The sequence below is a fragment of the Ovis aries genome, chromosome 12, assembly GCF_016772045.2.
Source record: "Ovis aries strain OAR_USU_Benz2616 breed Rambouillet chromosome 12, ARS-UI_Ramb_v3.0, whole genome shotgun sequence".
Taxonomy (NCBI): Eukaryota; Metazoa; Chordata; class Mammalia; order Artiodactyla; family Bovidae; genus Ovis; species Ovis aries.
The window spans coordinates 40,434,933-40,448,580 of NC_056065.1; the positions used below are offsets into that span (position 1 = coordinate 40,434,933).

Genomic DNA, 13,648 nt, shown 5'->3' on the forward strand with positions numbered 1-13,648 from the left:
TGCTCCTGCATGCTAACTCACTTCAGTCGTGTCCAACTCCATGTGACTCTATGGACTATAGCCTGCCAGGCTTCTCTGTCCATGGGATTTCCCAGGCAAGAGTACTGGAGGGGGTAGCTATTCCCTTCTCCAGGGGCTCGAACCTGCATCTCTTAGGTCTCCTGCACTGGCAGGCAAGCTCTTTACCACTAGTGCTGCCTGGGAAGCCCCAGAGTAGCCTGGGCTACCAAAAACAGGACTTGAAAACTGGGCAGAGTCCATGGGATACAGATGGCCCCCAGCCCCCGGATCCTGCCACAGGAAGGTCTGGACCCTGGGCCACCCTGCTTGCCCTGGACAGTCTCTGCTGCTGCTACCACTGAAGAAAATTACTCCGTCCCACTACTCCACATCACTTGCTTCGGTCAATATGGAATTGGAAGACAGAGAAATTGAGCCCCAAAGCAAGTACTAAAGCACTGCTTGCAACTCTGGATCCAGCCATACCTGAAACCAACTATCATTGGGCTTTTTACTTATTTGAACCAATTTCACCTTTTGCCTAAGCAAAAATTCATTGTGAGTGGGACTGGTAGCCACTCAGGGAGTCTGGGGGAATATCTGATTGGTAGAGCCATCATTGTGTGTGCAAGCCTCAGGAGTCAGGAGCAGGGAGAGCAAACTTGGAGCTTGCTTGTCTGCGGCTTTCAGTCAGGAGTTCCCCTAGAACCACCCTGAGCTTCAGACAAGAGCTGGTGCCCTGACCAGCACTGGATACTGGCAGACCCCCTGAGTCCCACTCACAATGATTTTTGCTTAGGTGAAAGGTGAAATTGGTTCAGATAAGTAAAAAGCCCAATGAGAGTCGGTTTCAGGTATGGCTGGATCCAGAGGTGCAAGCAGTGCTTCCAGTACTTGGTTTGGGGCTCAATTTCTCTGTCTTCCAATTCCTTATCCTCTTTGTTGGCTTGATTCTCAGATGTCTTATTCTAAGGATGGCACGCTAGCTCCTCAGTTCCATCCTCACACCCTCCCAGATTCAAAGGCAGGAAGAAGGACTTCCCTGGGGGCATGCTGGATAAGAATCCGCCTCACAACACAGGGCACATGGGTTCGATCCCTGATCTGGGAATATTCCACGTGCCATGGAGCAACTAAGCCTGTGAGCCACGACTGCTGAACCTGAGTGCCCCAATTTTTTTTTCATGTTTTTTTTTTAATTTTTTTATTTTTACTTTACTTTACAATACTCTGCATGCCCCAATTTTACCGAAGCCCTCAGAGCTGAATCCCATGCTCCACAGCAAGAGGAGCCACAACAACGAGAACACTGTGCGCCATGACAAAGAGTAGCCCCCACTTGCTGCAACTTGAGAAAGCCCAGGCAAAGCAATGAAGACCCAGTGCATCAAAAACTGGATAGTTAAATAAATAACCAAAAATTAATAAATCATTTATTTTAAAAAATAGCAGAAGAAAAAAGGAGGGACTGTGTCCAAAGAGTTAGCTCTGGTTGGTTCTCATTGGATTGATTTGAGTCACATGAACCAATCACAGTGGTCAGAGGAATGTAGTGCTCTGATTGGTCAGTCCTGAGTCATGTGATCCATCTTTACAGCCAGGGAGGGAATCTAACCCACTGAAACACATGGGCTGAGAATTGGAGAGGGGTGGTTCCCCAGAGGTCCAATGGGGTGCCCTGGCCAGAAGAAGAGAGAAAGGACACTGGGTAGCAAAAACAACTGTCACTAGGATGACCGTTGATGGACTCCATGGCTTGCCCCTGGACTTTTTGGAGTGGCAGCTGGCTGTGCCCAGCCGGGCAGTCCTGAGATACCAGAGCGGGACTTTCGCCTCTCTTGACTGACAGTTGGCTTAAGTGGTGACGGGCAGTTGGCAGCCCCACTCTCGAATGCTGGCCCCTCTGACTGGCAGTCAGTGGGCCACCTGGTGAGCAGTTGGCTGACTCAGTGCTTGGCAAGTGACTAGTCCTGTCTGGAAGTCTTTCATGGGGCCGTCCTGAGGTCCAGAGGTGAGATCTCCAGGGTCCACACCATCCCACCCAGCCTCACCCTAGCACCATCTCTCCCCACCAGGGAGAGGGAGGCCGAGGCTGCTTACAAAGGCTTTCGGAGGAGTAAGAAGCCATTTGAGGCCAGTAGTGCACTCTGGGAGCCAGGGTAGAGTGCTCCTGGAATGAGGGGATTCAGGAAATGTTAGAATGGATGTGTGGTTTTCCCCTGTTCATTTGGTGTCACTCAACTTCCAACAAAGAGCTCTGAAAGGCTGGCCCGGGTCAGGCCCTGGCAGGTGGCAGTGAACTTAACAGACATAGCTTGTCCTCACTGAGCTTTCAGCCCGTCAGGGAGAGGGAGCCTGGCTCGAGTCATGACCTGTTAGACAGGGTAGAGATGGTGGTCCAGAGAGCTGACGCGTAAGCTGAGGCCTCGGGCAGACCCTGACAGGAGGAGCGGAGAGGAAAGACCCAGGTGAAGAGCTTAGGGCAATGAACAGAGGCTGGAGTGAAGGATGCTCCGGTGAGGGGCCACAGGGGTCCGGAAAGTCAAGGAGGCCAATGCATAGGGGGTGTGACGGGCCCTGATAAGGGTTTAGGACCTTCTCCTGAGGGGGAAAGCATTTGAGCAGGGCAGTGCCATGAGCAGACTTGAATTTTATTTCTTTGTTTATGGTTGCACTGTGTCTCCATGGAGGTGCATGGGCTTTCTCTGGTTTTGGCAAGCAGGGGCTTCTCTCTAGTTGCCATGAGTGGGCTTTCCATTGCGGTGGCTTCTCTTGTTGCATGGGCTCAGGACACAGGCTCATCATTTTGGTGCCTGGGCTTAGTTGCCCCGCAGCACGTGGAATCTTCCCGGGCCAGTGATCAAACGCATGTCCCCTGCATTGATAGGCAGATTCTTAACCACTGGATCACCAGGGAAGCCCCAGACTTGCATTTCAGAAAGATCATTCTGGACCCAGAGAAATTTGATTATGGAGGACATAGGCGGAAGCAGGGAGCAGTTCAGTAATCAGGCTGAGAACTAGAGGTGAACCAGGGCAGGAGGGGGCCGATGTAGAGAAGAGGGTGATTTGACGCAACACTGGGGTGGGAGGCAGGACAGACAGGCTGGGAGCCGCCTCCACGCACTGTTAGTCCACCAGCTGCAGAGGGATATGGGATGTCCCCGTCCTTGCATGGATGCGGGACTCCCTGTCTGCTCACAGCCCACGTGTGAGGACACATGAGTGCTCGGTGAGTTGTCTGTGTGCATCTAGGCGTGCGGTGGAGAAAGTGGAGGAGGGCCCCCTGAAGTGTGGGGATGGAGGGGTGCGAGGTGAGATAACTCACTCTTTATGCATCTTTGTGCTTCCACTGGCTGCTGGAACACGTGTTGCTTTTATAGTTGCTAAAAAGGGGATCTTAATGAGAGTATGAAAAGTGAGAACCGGAGAGAAGACAGTGGCTGAGAGCCTGGCTTTGGGGTCAGAGTGACCCAGGTTGGAATCCTCGTCCTGTTATGAATGACTTGGAGCCCGAGGAGGGTGCCTCGGCCACCCCCGGCCCGTCTTCTCAGCTGTGAGTGGGGCTGCCACGTGGACTTCAGGGGGTCACTCTTGCCAGCGCTGGGGGGTGGCTATTGCTGCTGTGATGGCCATCCTGTCTCCCCCTCCCCCTCCCTAACTTTTCCTCCCCTCGTCTATCTCCCTCTTATTTCCTGCCCCCACGTCCCCACACCACAGAAGGAGGAGGCTGGGTTGGGGAAGCATTTACAGGGCCAGCATGGCCAGGACAGGCAGAAGGTCGGGACCAGGGGCCACCCAGGGCCAAGCAAGGAGGCTGGCCTCCCCTCTGCGGCTGGCTGGTCCCTGCATCCTGCTCCTGCCCTGAGCCAGAATGACAGATGGCCCCCCCAAGGAAAGGTCACTGTCTCCAGAGCAATTGTGTGTTTGGCGGAGGCGGGCGGGGTGGGGCGCCTTCTGAGCGCTCCTTCGGCCCTTGTCTGGCATTTGGGGGCCTGGACCTCGCCAGCAACCGGACTTTATTTTGGTTACTAAGGATGGGAAGTTTCAGGTCATAAATAACCGTCTGGCCAGGCTACCAGCCTCTCCCCCCTGGGGCGGCCCAAGGGCCCGAGGCCTCTTCAAGGCCAGCGTGGCCCCCGCCTCTGGGCGCAGGGCAGGAGGTCTGGTGGCGGGGCTCGGAAGCCCAGTGGGGAGGCGGGGGAGAGAGGAGAGGGGTCTCGGGGCCTGGGTTCAGAGCAAGGTTAGCCAAATAGTGGATAAATTAAGCGAGGGAAATAGACAGCTCCCCTCACGGTGAACTTTTCACCCAGCGAACCTGCTCCTCGCCCACTCTCAGGTGGCGGCGGCTCGCGCCCTGAGGCTGTCACCTCATGGGGGGGGGGTGTCACCTGCCTCTTCCCTAGCCACCACCACTGCCACCCCAGGTGAGAGGCTGAGGATGGAGCCCACCCAGGACAGGGTCCGGGCCGCAGGCCCTGTGAGGAGCTGCCGGCATCCTTTCGGGAAGCAGGGCTCCGTCAGCCTGAAGTTCAGACCTGGGCAGTCTGGACAGACCACCCACCTGCTCCTCCCCTGGCCCAGTGTCCTCCCTGGGGGTGGCTCTGGAGGTGTGGGAACCTTCTGCCCACCTGCCTTCTCGATGCTTTCTCTCCAGCCTGACCACTCCTCAAGGGAGGGAGTTCGAGCAAAGGAGGAGGCACTCCCTCTGGTAGAGCGGGTCCGAGGGGTCCCCTCAAGCGACAGCCAGTCACTGGAGCCTTCTCGGAGCCAGGCCTGAGGACAGCAATGGCCGTGGGCCATCAGGCTGCAGAGCGTGTGATGAGGAGGGCGTGATGGTCAGGCAGACCCCAGGGAAGCCACAGGAAGGGAGTTTGCAGAAGAGCTGAGGGGTCCCGAGGCCCAGCTACCCAGCATCTTCCACTTTCTGGTTCACCGGTGGCTGCCCAGCCTGGACACATGGATGGTGCCCAGAGGAAATGCATGGCCCGATGGCATGGGTGCCCAGGGCCAGGAGGCGGAAGGCAGGTGGTTCAGTGGGCACAAGGCACAGGAGGTAGCCTGGTGCTCCCTCCATTCGTCAGGACTGAATGCTTGTGGAGTGCTGGGCACTGGCCCTGGTGCCAGGGATACAGAGAGAGTGAGCCGGGCAGGGGGTGGGGGTTGGGAGCTACTGTGGGAGGGGACAGCAGGTGAGAGAGACTGAGATATGTCTGCAGGTGGATGGACAGATGGACAGGTACACAGACCAACCACAGGGCAGATATCTGACAGTGACTGGGCTGCGCAGTGATGGTCTTAAGGAAGAGGTGAAGTTGGAATGATAAGGAGGGGACAGCCTAAGAAAGGGAGGGGTGTGGGGTGAGGCGAAGAGCTGGGGACCTGAAGCAGAGGGCCAAGGGGCAGTGTCAGAACTCAGATGGGGGTCAAGACCTTAGACTTGCCCTTGACCCTCCTGGTGGATTATCCTCTCTATATCTGCTTCCCTGACATGATAACTGTGTGGTCCTACCCACTGCAAAGGGGCCGAGTGGGAGAAGGGTGATCTTGATAGAGCCCAGGCTCTGTCACTTGCCATCTGAGCGATGTGGGTACCTGACTTCAGTCCTCAAAGCTTCAGTTTAGGTCTCTGTAAAATGGGAACTCAGTACCAACCTTCCCAAAGACTGAGGAAGAGTCTAAGAATGCAGCTGCCTAGAAAGGAAGCCACCCTCCTAGCGAGAAGGCGTGAACTTGCAGCTCTGCAGAAAAGCTTGAGAACTTGGCCCCCTTCTCACCGCTGCAGACATTTGAATGCTGCCCACGCTGCGAGGGTGGTTCTAGTAGTAAAGAACCCGCCTGCCAATGCAGGAGACTGAGAGACGCGGGTTCGATCTCTGGGTCAGGAAGATCCCCTGGAGGAGGGCATTGCAACCCACTCCAGGATTCTTGCCTGGAGAATCCCATGGACAGAGGCGCCTGGAGGGCTATAGTCCATGGGGTCACAGAGAGTTGGACAAGACTGACACGACTTAGCACGAATGCTCAAGGAGGAAGTGGAGACCGAGTGCTTTGGTCCCTGCTGTGTGGGAGCTTCGTTTCCACCAACGTTCGGGGCTGAAGGGCCCGAGACGTCTGTAGGAAGGGAAAATGGGGGTCTCTTCACGGCTGTGGGCCCTGAGAAGCTGCCTGCTCTTCTGTTGGACCCCAAACCACCCTTCCTATTAAACAGATATATTCAGTTTCAGCCCAGTCACGTCAAGAAGATGGTCCCCTTATGTTGTGGTCCTAAGAGAGGGGCTCTGCTCACAGTCAGAGTCATTCCCTCCCGCTGGTCCTTCTGGGATGGACTGGGAGCCTGGCAGGTGGTGGACAGGGAACTACTGGGGATGGACCCCATGGGCATCACCCCCATAATTCTAGACCAGGGCCTCAGGACCTGAGCCAGATAACTGAGCCCAAGGAAGGAAGGATGGAAATGTGTCTTTCTTGGGAAGAGATCCCCCATTTCAGGGAATCCTCCTGGGATTCCATCAACCATCCCCTATTTGTGTCTCCTAACATGAAATTGGCTGTGCTTCCTAACTACAAAGTACAAAATACTCATTATTTTTGTTTTCTTTTTTAAATGTATTATTTATGCGTGTGTGTGGGTGTGTGCGTGTGCTCAGTCATGTCTGACCCTTTGCGACCCGGTGGACTGTAGCCTGCCAGGTGCATAGCATTTTCCAGGCAAGAATACTGGAGCAGGTTGCCATTTCCTCCTCCTGGGGATCTTCCCGACTCAGGGATCGAACCCTCGTCTCTTGTGTCTCCTGCATTGGCAGAAGGGTTCTTTACCACTGCACCACTTGAGAAAGGGCAATTTCTTACTTAATTGGAGTATAATTGCTTTACAATGTCGTGTTAGTTTCTGCGATACAACATGATCAGCCATAAGTACTTCCCCCTTGAGCCTTCATTCCATGCTCCCCACCCGCTTCCCACCCTCTAGATCATCACAGAACACTGAGCTGAGCTCCCTGTACTACAAGGCAGTTGCCCTCTAGCTGTCTATTTGACACACAGCAGTGCATATATGTTAATGCCACTCTCTCAATTCATCCCACCCTCTCCTTTTCCCTCATCATTATTTTTAAAAATTACAATAATGTTAAAAGGCATTTAGGTCTCAGTAGACATCTCCCTGCATCAGGGCTGCCTTCCTTTGATGGCTCCCAGACAACTGGATTTGTCCCAGGGGACATGCCCCATTCAGCTACGTTGAACGAGCGGGTCAGTGAATGAATGAATGAATGAATGACAGCAGATGCTCACGTGATCCTCCGAAGACAGCTAACTATTTTAAAAAGGGCTCTCCTGGCCATCAGCATTGTGCCCCCCGCCACACCCCCAGAAAACAGGTTCCCCTTCAGGCCAGGCCTGCCCAACAGTGGGATTTCCCTAGGGCCTGGTGACCTCTCTGCTTCCTGCCTTTCCCACAGTTCCTGGGCCAGGGGCTTCCCAGAGCAGATGGTCTGTCCATGGGACTATTGTTTAAAAATATTTATTTAGTATTATTAAAAAGCTGGTGTCATGACAAGAAAGAAAAAGATGAAAAAATATATACATATGTAGGGCACTTACCAACTGCCTAACAAGCAATATTTTCTTGCCTCAGATGGTCCTCAGAAGCCAGCACAGATAAATTTGTCTGTCATCACAGTTTTTTAAATTACGTTTATGGTTTACAATTTTTACTTAGCAGTTCAATAGATTTTTAAAAATTCAACATAATCTTTAATATTCTCACTTCAAAGGTCATTTTAGGGCTTCCCAGGTGGCTCAGTGGTAAAGAATCCGTCTATCAATGCAGGCGACATGGGTTCAGTCTCTGCTCCAGGAAGATCCCACATGCGGCAGAGCAGCTCAGCCAACGTGCCACAGCTACTGAGCCTGTGCTCTAGAGCCCAGGAGCCACAACTACAGAGCTCACGTGCCGCAGCTACTGGAGCCCGAACGCGCTAGAGCCTGTGCTCCACAACAAGAGAAGCCGTCACAGTGAGAAGCCCGGGCACAGCAACTGGAGAGTCGCCCCTGCTCGTCACCATTAGAGAGAGAAAAGCGACAAAGTCCCAACACAGCCAAATAAATAAAATTATTTTTAAAAAATCATTTTAATGACTTTATACCATTCCTTCATGTGGTTCTCCCATACTGTTGGTAAGTTCTTTTTCTAATAGACGTATAAGTTGTGTCCAGTTTTTCTCCATTGACAACAATGCAATTGTGAATATTTTAGCAGCTGCGGCTTTTGCATCTTCTAAACCTTTCCTTTGGGATGAATTCCAGTAGAAGTCACATATCTTGAGAACATAATAGTCTTGTGGCTTTTTTTTTCCCGGGTGTTATTGCATTGCTTTTCAAAAGGGTGACACCAATTTGCAGTGCCTTCAGCAGCAGGGTAAGGATATGAACTTCTCTGAATGCTTGCCAAGGCTGGGTGTGGCTTTAAAAACTTTTTTTTTTTTTTTTTTACCAACTTAGTAACTATGGCCTCCTGGTGCTGCCTTAATCAGGTCTTCCTGGATGATGAGCAGTGATAAGCCTTTCCAACATGGTGGTTCAGGGCCAGGGAGCTTGACAAATCTCAGAGCCCCAGACTGTCAGATAGAAACGGTATGATACCACTGCTCATAGTGTCATTGTGATTTTTTTTCCCTAATTTACTGAATCATTTGATTTTTATTTGCATACTTATGTGCCTCGGGTACAGGCAGTACTTTCAAAGTACCCAAATCCAAGCATGACTTGGGAGCTTTGACCTGATTGCTTACAATGTTTTCATATTTCCAGTATGTCTCAGAACTGCCCTAAATGAGTCTTTTAAGGGTAACTCGACTATCCAACAGTATAGGTACACGGCGAGGATAATGCAGGTTTGGTTCCAACCACTGAAATACAGTGAATATTGCAATAAAGTGAGTCACACAAAATCTTGGTTTCCCAGTGCATATAAAACTTAGGCTTCCATCCCTTGTGGCTCAGCTGGTAAAGAATCCGCCTGCAGTGCAGGAGACCTGGGTTGGATCCCTGGGTGGGGAAGATCTCCTGGAGAAGGAAACAGCTACCCACTCCATTATTCTGGCCTGAAGAATTCGATGGACTGTATAGTCCGTGGGGTTATAAAGAGTCGGACACGACTGAGTGACTGTTGCTTTCATACTATAGTCTATCCCACGTGCAATAGCATTATGTCTTTTAAAAATGTACACACCTTTATTTATAAACGTTTTATAATTTGTAATGACCCGTATGGAAAAATAATGTATTAGATCCAACCAGTCCATTCTGAAGGAGATCAGCCCTGGGATTTCTTTGGAAGGAATGATGCTAAAGCTGAAGCTCCAGTACTTTGGCCACCTCATGAGACGAGTTGACTCATTGGAAAAGACTCTGATGCTGGGAGGGATTGGGAGCAGGAGGAGAAGGGGACGACCGAGGATGAGATGGCTGGATGGCATCACGGACTCGATGGGCGTGAGTCTGAGTGAACTCCAGGAGATGGTGATGGACAGGGAGGCCTGGCGTGCTGCAGTTCATGGGGTCGCAAAGAGTCGGACATGACTAAGCGACTGAACTGAACTGATTGTATATGTATAGCCGATTTACTTTACAGCAGAAAGAACACAACGTTGTTAATCAACTATTTGCCAATGAAAAGCAAAATAAAAAATTTCCAAAAAAACCCACACCTTTTTTTTACTAAAAACGCCAACCATCACCTGACAACCCAGCAATGCCAAAAACCTTCAGTTTGTTAAAAACCTCAGTATCTGCTAAGTGCAATAAGGCAAAGCATAACAAACAAGATGTGCCTGTAATTGCATTACCTGCACAACCCAGACAACCCAGAAATAAATTAATTTTATCCCAGACACAGCTGTCAGGGTTGTGAATATGTAAATTGTTTCCAGACTTTCACACCTGCATGCAAGAATTACAACTTGCAGAACCTACTTGGTTTAAGAGATTTAATTAAGACAGGAATGCTTGAGTCTTCTTGGGACAAACAAAAGGATTATGGCATTTCATCGATAATATAGAAGAAAAATTAGGAACATGTCATTGTCCCCAGACTTCACGTGTTGGTTGGATTTTCTTGCTTCTATTACAGTGTGAACTTCTTAAGGCAGCGCTTACCACTGGCTAACGAACACCAGCAGCTTGACTCTGATTTCTTTGTATGTGAATGTTCATTCTATGCTCTTTGCTCACATGTATTGGACTTTCAGTGTTTTTCCTCTTCTTTTTAAAAAACATTTATTTATTTGGATGCTTCAGGTCTTAGTTGCAGTACGTGGAATCTTCCTCGCAGCATGCCGGATCTTTTTATTGTTTTAGCGCACAGGCTACTCTCTAGTTGTGTCCTGAGGGCTCCAGAGCTCGCAGGCTCATTAGTTGCGACATATGCCTAGTTGCCCTACAGCATGTCGCCCAGTGGTAAAGAATCTGCCTGCCAGTACCGGAGACACAGGAGATGCAGTTTCGATCCTTGGGTCAGGAAGATCCTTGGAGAAGGAAATGGCAATCCACTCCAGCATTCTTGTCTGGATAATTCCATGGACAGAGGAGTCTACAGTCCACAGTCACAAGATTTGGACACACCTGAGCATGCAGGCACACACATCAGCATCCCCTGTGTTGAAAAGTGGATTCTTAACTACTGGACCGCCAGGGAAGCCCCTTCTCTTCTTGTTTATGAACTCTTTATCTATTGCAGCCATTCTACCTTAACCTCACGTTTCCTGACATTTTACTTTGTTCACAAAATTTAGACTACTGTAAAGTTGGTGGGTTTTGATGTCTGTTCCTTCCCAGAGCTGTCCTGGGTGCCATTAGGGCGTCCTTCCCTCCAGCACTGTCTGGGAACAAAGCGGGCAGACATGCCAGTCTGCCGGTTTACGGGTCAGAGTGGTCTAGCTGATTTTGTCTTGGGCTCAGTCAGCTTTCCTGATGTCTTGGTTCCCTGGGGACTGGGCTCACTGAAGCATGTGTCATAATTCCTTTGAAAAGAAAGGGCTCAGAAGTTCCTCATTCTGAGGGCTCTTGCCTCAATCTAAGTCAGTTTTCTTGATTTTGTTGTGGCTGCTATTTTGCTTTCTTTTTCCTTTTGCAGGAAATTCATTTATTTATTGACTTTCCAGCCTTCTGTGTGTAAGACTCTAGGTACGGGGATATAATGGTGAATGAAACAGACACATCCCTGCCCCAGTAGAGCCCACAGTCTATTGGGAGATGTATACTGGCCAAACAGCATCTAGTTAAAGAGTGTTTATTGAGGATCTACTGTGTGTCAGGCTGTCTGCCGGAGACTGGGGACACCCAGCTGAGTGAGTAGTGGTGACCCTCATCATTCTTAACCAAATAACCACACCAAGAGATGGCCGATGATAAAGGAAACAGCAGTTTCCAGCCCCAACTCAGCCGGGTCTAGAGTTGGACTGAAAGACAGGGTCCCTCCCAGTCTGCTGGGTCAGCGTTTAGAGGACTCCTGCCTTGGTTTGGCCCACCTTCAGGGCCCCATCTGTCCCTACCCCTCCCAAGCAGCTCATCTCTTATCTGATGGGTGGGAGAGGTGTCAGGAGAGTTGAGGGGCAGAACCTGTTTTGGGAGGACAGGAGGCAGAGAGCAGGGAGGGCCATATGGCCTCACTGTCACCCTGCTACTTTCTCTGACCTCGGCTGGGGCTTGGCCTCCCGCCGTCCAGAGTTCACGGGGAGGTGAAGTTTCCTCCAGGGAGGACCGGGAAGGCCCCTTCCTCCCCTTCCAGGGCTCACTAGGATCTGAAGAACTGTCCATCCAGCTCTGTCCTGTCCCCTCCCCAGCTCTAGGGACAAGGCAGCAGGGGCTCCTGTGACTGTCCTGTCCTAGCCACGGGCTTAGTGGAAGGATCCCTGACTCGGGGACCCTAGGGCTCAGGCCAGATCACTGTGACTTCCCCAAGTTGGAGGGACTGTATTTCCCTAGGTGGCCCCTGCTCCCCTCAAGATGCAGAGAAGGCCTTAGAGCTCAAGTTCACTCTGTGGTCCCAGGATGATGAGCATGACCATCCCCCTGGGCACACAACCATCTGCTGTGTGTTCTCTGAATGCTCTGCAAACACCCGGGGGCTGTCACTGGTTCTCCACCCATCCTTGCTGGGAAATTTCACCCCGGCACTTGGGGCCTTGGGGATGTCTCCATAGACTTTGGAGACAATTCTGGGTCAGATTCCCTGATCTGTCTCCATGCTCCATAGTATCCTGGGCAGATTTACCTCACTGAGCCTCAGTTCTCCCCACTTGTAAATGGGTTTACCCTTGCCCTTCAGGGTGCTGATGGTGTGGCCCCTGGTGATGGATCCTGACAGCAGCTGGGGGCGGGAGGGGGGTTTGCCACCAGTGGCTGCACTCAGTCTGTCATCTGCACTGGCCTGGGTGCCGCAGAGATGGCTGAAGACAATCAGGTAAACTGAGGCTTTGCTCACAGGACCCTGCCTTCTGGGAGGGAGGGAGGCTCTGCCAGCAAGTCTCATGTCATTCTCATAAGAACCTGGTGGTGATGGAGGCAGAAATAGTGTTAGCCTCTTACAGATGAGGGCTTTAAGGCTCAGAAAGGTGGTCAGACTCACTCAAGGCTGCACAGCTGGGCAAAATGCCCAGCTGGGATCCTCCACAGGTTGCAGCAGTCCAGAATCCATCTTTGAAACAGCCAGGAGGGGTGTTTGCTGAGAACCCAAGCCAGTCTGGGACACTGAGGTCAGGAGCAAGAAGGGATGAAGTTTTGTGCACCCACTTTGCACAATCCTGCGAGCCCAGAATTCCCCACCCCACCCCTGTGCACCACCCCCCTGGACCCCAGGACGGTTGCTCCAGTCTACTGGGCTCTGTCCCCAGGCCTGTCCTTTGAAACTTGGCATTGGCATTGGGGGAGGGTGAGAGGAGGGAACTGGGCCCCCGGGAGCTGCTGTCACTCTTCCCGGCCCCCGGGATGAGCGGGCGGGCCAGGCCGGGCTCCATTGTTGCTCGCTGACAGGACGGTGCAGCCACCACACACTTCAGCTGCCAACTCGCCACAGTCACTCAATCCATCACTGAGGGCGGGGGCTCCTGGCCGGCCGCTCGCCTGCAGTGTTGTTCTAGTCTGCCCGGAGCTGTGAGATAAACGGGGCATGAACTGGCCCCCTGGCAGGGGGTCAGCCCCTTCTGCCCTCATTAAAGTGCCAATCAAGAAGAGGAATGGCGACAAGCAGCGGAGCTCAGCCTCCCCGGCTGGGTGAGGGGGCAGGATCCAGACTCCCTCCACCCCCCACCCAAGAGCGCCTGGAGAATTCCACCCCTGCCCGCGCCTCTGGTTGCAACATCACCCTTGGTTTCCCCTGCAATGAGAGCAGCTGGGGGAGCTGGAAATTCAAGGCAGCAAAAACTACTCCTGTGGCTTGAGTGGCTATCTGGTTACCTGCTGCTGCGTCGCAAGCTCCCCAGAGCTTAGTGGCTTAAAACGACCCCCATGTTATTATTGCTTGAATCTGAGGTTGGGCTCAGCGAGATGAATCTTCTGCTCTGTGTGATGTCAGCAGGAGTGGCCACCATCCAGGGCGCCACTGGGCTGGAGAGCTTCTGCCCAGTTCATGCACAAGTCTGGTACC

The 13,648-nt window shown here is 52.1% G+C and overlaps 1 long non-coding RNA gene across 1 annotated transcript; it reads left to right on the forward strand.

Moving 5' to 3' along the window:
• Positions 1-3,125: 3,125 nt before the first annotated feature.
• Positions 3,126-8,134, forward strand: LOC132657511 (uncharacterized). Its single transcript, XR_009595823.1, has 2 exons — positions 3,126-3,232; positions 7,779-8,134. It is a non-coding gene; the product is annotated as an uncharacterized LOC132657511 (long non-coding RNA).
• Positions 8,135-13,648: the final 5,514 nt, after the last annotated feature.